Genomic DNA, 6,000 nt, shown 5'->3' on the forward strand with positions numbered 1-6,000 from the left:
TGCGGTGAAATCACCGTAGTTTTTGCACTTTTTTCTATGACATTCTTCTTTCTCTTTTGTCACTCCTTTGATGCTTTTTCACCTTACCGACTAGCCTATTTTCTCTGTCTTGTGTTATTTTGAGTCGAATGATCAAACACCATTGTCATCCGCTGCTTACTTATTCTCATGAAGAAATCATATAGTTTTCGCTCTCTTTCGACAGTTCCGTCTGCGTTCTCTCGTGGCAGTTCCATCTGCGTTCTCTCGTGGCAGTTCTGTTTATGTTCTCTTGTGGCAGTTCCGACTGCGGTTCTTTTCGGCAGTTCCGTCTACACTTCTTTCAGACAACGGTAGTTCCGTCTGCGCTTCCTTCAGACAAGCGGCAGTTCCGTCTGCGCTTCCTTCAGACTAGCGGCAATTCCATCCGCGCTTCCTCCAGACAAGCGGCAGTTCCGTCCGCGCTTCCTCCAGACAAGCGGCAGTTCCATCTGCGCTTCCTTCAGACAAGTGGCAGTTCCATCTGCGCTTCTTTCCAGCAGTTCTGTCTGCACCCGTTTTATTAGTTTATGCAGTTTTTCTCTTTATTTCGTTGTTTTAAATAAGTTTCAAACTCAAGTTGTCACTTGAGTTTGATGGGAGATGTTAGAATATAATTAGAATCAATTAGTATTATATAGTATATCTAAATATTTATTATAGAAAATTACGTATTTATTATTACGATTCTCTTAGTACCCATAAATACCCTTTTATATTGTATCATTCCAAACAACTTGAATACTCACAAATATTTTTCCTATTGCTCCCTCTCCCCTTTTTAACACTCTCCATTGAAAGCTTCCTTTAAAACCTCAACTGCCACATTGTCTTTAACCTTTATTCATGTACTTGAACAAATATTTCATAGTATTTGACTTGTTGTAGTTAGGGGTGTTCGCGATGCGGTTTGGTTCGGTTTTTTAATGAAAAATCATCCGATCCAATGTTATATTAATAGTGCGGTTCGGTTTGGTTCATTTTTTTATTAAGCCTATCCGAACCAAATCAAACCAATTAAATTTGGTTTGGTTCGGTTCGGTTTGTTCGGTTTTTAATTGTTTTGAAAACCCTTCCTATTCTAATCATCAAATCATATCTAGGGTACTAAAATAATTAACAATTTTACAAAATCAGTAGATGTAGATGGAACAATGATCAACTTATAAATCACTAACAAATTAGCAGAAGTACTATAAATTAAAATCATTAACAATTTTGTTACAAAAACAGCAGAAACAGATAGAACAATAATCAACCTGAGCTGAATCAAGAAAATCAAGAAATACAACCAAATTAATTCCAAAAATTTTGCAAAAATGGTGCACCAATTCCAAACTGAATCAAGAAATAGAACCAAACTAAGTAAAAAATACAATCAAACTAATTCCAAAAATGTTCATGTGGTGCACCAATTCCACAAATTCTTCCTCTTTCACGTAAGCTGTACATATCCGCCTGCAGCACAAGTAAACCCAAGAATTACATAAAATGGTTTCAAACATATTATATGCAACAGAGGTTATGAAAAAGTATAAAATAAATGGTCGGAATCATATAATGGTGAATCTTTTACACCTTCTCATCAATCTTAGGCCATCCTTGTTCAATTTCAGGAGCTTCTCATCAATCATATAATGGTGAACAACTTCGTGAAAGTCAGCCCCATTTTTACCTTAACTCTTCCAAAGTCTTCCTCTAAACTAAAAAGTTCAGAATCAACCCTAAACCAGAATTTTTCTAAATCAAAATAGAACAAAAATTTCAAAATTAAAAAACTAAATCAGAATCAACAACTCAACCATAGAATCAAGAACAAGCCAACCACAAATAAATTAAACAATGATCAAGAGCAAAAACACAACAACAAATAAAGAGCAACAAATAATAATAATAATATAGCAATAGTACAAAATCAAGAGCAAAAACACAACAACAAATAAAATAAAAATAGAACAACAAATAAAATGAACAATGATCAGTGAACCAGCAATCAGAACAATGAATCAATAACAAGTAAAGCAATAAAACAATGAATTTTCCTAAATAATGAAAAACAAATAAAACAATGAACTGAACCAGCAATAAAAATACAACCAGCAACAATGAAATCAATGAATCAATAACAACTAAAATAATCAAACAAATTACTTAATTCATGTATTATTGTTGTAATATCTTTGAAACTAGAACAGGATGGATGGATGTTCCGTTGTGCTCAATAACTGTCTAATCTATATCAACTACTTATTTGTTCTTATAATTATGCATTATGAGTTTGGATCAAATAACACCTAAATCACAGGATTATTATGTTGATGACAATAACTTTTCTTTGTTCTTGTTCACCATAAACAACTACCCTCTGTTGGCTCTCTACCCTTTTTTTTTATGTTGAACCTTTAAATTCCTTTTCTAGTTAATAGAAGAATCTAACAAAGATGAAGTTAGTTCAGAGACTAGAGAGCGGTATGATAAATATTTAAATAATTACATACCTAACTCGGAGGCTCGGGCTCCATGTCTCGGTGGTGCTGTGCTGGGTGACTCGGTGCTGCGGGTGGCCAGAAACGGTGCTGGGGGTAGCGCCGGTGTGTGTCGATGACCGTGACTCCGCGAGGGTGGTGCTGGCTGGGGATCGATGGTGGTGTCCGCGAGGAGGAAAGGTTCGGCGGCGCTGTGAAGAAGGCTTCGGTGGCGCTGGGAAGAAGGCTTCTACGGCGCTGCTAGGTGGTGGGAGGAAGGGCTTCGAGCTTGAGACTGAGAGTGCGAGAGTGCGAGACTGAGAGAATAGAGCTAGGTTTTACATTTGCCATTTGGGATGATTGGGGATTTGGGGGTGGGGGGATTAGGTCACGCACGTTTTGGGGGTGGGGTGGGGGGTTTGGTTTTTTAAGGTTTTTAATATACTGGTTTAGTTCAGTTTGGTTGGGGTTTTCATAATCAAAATCGAAAACCAAACCGAACCGCAACAAAAATAGAAAAATGTATTTTTTTCGGTTTATTCGGTATTCGATTTTTTTATTTTCGGTTTTTCGGTTCGGTTGGTCGGTTTAGGTTGGTCCGGCTCGATTTTGAACACCCCTAGTTGTAGTACTCTACGTTAACATGCGCTTGATAAGACATTAGCAGATATGCGTTGTAAGAAATTACATTCCTATTATCCATATAAAATACCTTCCTTTCAGTAACTACTCTTGTGTCTTATCTTCTATATGATGGGTATCCACTATCATTAATAACTGTGGTGTTATTGAATGTTTTAGGATAATATTTGGTGTAGTATCCATTTTTCATTTAGGGAGATGTTGAGCAAATTAAATGGTCCATGAGTCATATATGTAGACACAGCTCTAAATAATTTTGGGTATCGAACAGGATCGGACAATCCTAACATACAATATTAACTGGTCAATTTAAGTTGTGTTTGTTATCTTGTGGTCTCCACTCAACCACAAAAGAATATGAATATGTGGTTGACCTCTCTTTTAGAATTTTACCATATACATCATTATAATAAAAAGATAAAAAATAATATGTTATAAATAAACTATCTATTTTATATATATGCTTTGATAAATATATAACTGTGCAAATAATTTAATGGAAATTTTTCCTAAAAATAGGGTTAAATGATGAGCAATACCTGCATCTAGCACTTCGAATGGAATTTCTTGCTTAAGACCGGAGATTATCATGTCAAGCTTAATTTTGAACATTCTACATAATATATTTGATCCGTCTTCAACCTTTAAGTTCTTTGGATTATTAACTCTACCAATCTCTTGCCAACTCGAGTTACATGTCATTGTGGTGAAAATATCTAGATATCCATATATTTCTTACAAATTGCTAGAGTATCTTGATAATTATTAAACATGTATCTCATGCTACCTGTGAAAGACGCGGATAGCTAGAATGAGACATTTATCTGCTCTGAAAGTACGGATTTTATCCCTAACATCTATATCTTGAATTCCAAACCCTTGTATATATCACTCCTGATTTTATCATTAAATTAATTAATTAATATTTTTATTTTATGCTCTTTTCAAAATAATGGCACGAGAAAAATTGAAATTTAATATTGTTTTAAAATATAAAACTCCTTTAATCTAATAAAAAATAGAAATTAAAAATAATTGTTTTAGTTTTATCATAAATTGTATCTATTCTATTATTTGTCAATAAAAACAAAAAATTAATTACAATTTAAAAATTAATAACCTTATAAATTATGTAAATATCTAAAGCTAACAACTTAAGAAAGTATATTTAAAAATTTAAAAACTAACCACCTAAGCAGATAACTTAAATTTTAAAAAATAACAACTTAAGCAAAACAATTTAAGCAAATAATTTAAAATTCAAAAGATAACAACCTAAGCAAATAACTTATAATTTATAAATAAAATTTTAAAAATTTCTAATAACGACACCTAAGCAAATAATTTCCAAACTTAATGTATTAGTGTCACATAGCAAAAAATTCTCCATTTTTTTCGAACTACTAAATTAGTTCAATTTTTTAGGAACGATAAAAAAAAGATTAAGTATGGAAAAAATATATATTAATTTTTTTTAAAATAGTATAAATAAACTCACATTTTAAGAAAATAAGTAATTTCATTCAATTTAATCTAATATTTTGTAGTTAGCAAATTTGCTTATAAATGATGTAGATAAAAAAGATATTTTTAAAGACATTTGCTTACTTAAGAATTAAAAAAAATATTTTAAATTAAAAAGTTTAAACAAAGTGTTTTAATTAGCAATTATAAATTAGAATTAGATTTTTTTTAAATAATTATACATTAAAAATTAATAACTAACTTAATTATATCAACAATATTTCATATTAGAAATATAAAACTTTATGATATCAAATACTAAATTAGAAATTAACAAAATATCAACGGTATGAATTGAAAAAAAAAATCACAAGTAATAACCAAATAACATTAATTTATATTTAAAAAAATTTTAAATTTCAAACATAAAAATTCAAAAAAAAAAAAAACAATTTAAGAACAAATAATATTTTCACCAAAACAAATATATATTTGACATTATTCTATTAGATAGGCTTAAAAAGGGGATTCTAAAATATGCCATTCAAATTCTCAATTTTTATTCTCAATCTTTATCATCTTGCAAGTTGAGGTATCTCCTTCCGCTCCCGAATCTTCGGACTCCAAGAATAGTTGCTTGGTTGGTGTAATAGCATTTTTCAACACTTAAGATCCACCATTGTCCGCAATCTCATTGGAGAATTCAAGTAATAAATTCTGTACAAAATACTACGTTAAATAAAAGACATCATTTTCATATTTTATTTTAACTCAATAATATTTTTTAAATAAAATTAGACTTCAACTTTATGAAAACAAAAAAAAAATCTTTTGAAGGAGATAGCTACAACTTGAACACTTGAAGATTTTTGTAAAAACATAGGTAAATCTATTTAAATTTTACAAAAATATAGGTAGAATTTAAAATTTAATTTTATTATATCAAATAAAATTAAAAAATTAGCTCCATGTTAATAATTAAAAATATTTTGAAATGTGATAGTTACTTAATTATTTCACAATGATGTGTTGATATCAAATTTTATTTTAAATTTTAAAACTTTAAAATATTAATTAATTAATTATTCTTTTAGAGAAAATAGATATTAGAATTATAATTTAGTATGGTTACAAAAAATATATTATATTTAAATTTCATTAACTTATCAACATTTAATTTAAGTATAATTTAAATTTAAAAAATAAATTTAAGTTTGACTTGAATATAAAAAAGAATATAAAGTAACTACAATAATTACGTGAACTTATTTATTGCTACTAGTTATTAAGTGAACTTAATTTTTTTGAAAATATTAATTTATTAGTTTTTCTTTAAATAAAAGAGTAATATTATTATAATTAAAGTAAAATATAACTATAATTTAAAAATTTAAAAGTAACTTTTTAAGCA

The sequence above is a fragment of the Arachis ipaensis genome, chromosome B6, assembly GCF_059453495.1.
Source record: "Arachis ipaensis isolate K30076 ecotype BB chromosome B6, ASM5945349v1, whole genome shotgun sequence".
NCBI lineage: Eukaryota > Viridiplantae > Streptophyta > Magnoliopsida > Fabales > Fabaceae > Arachis > Arachis ipaensis.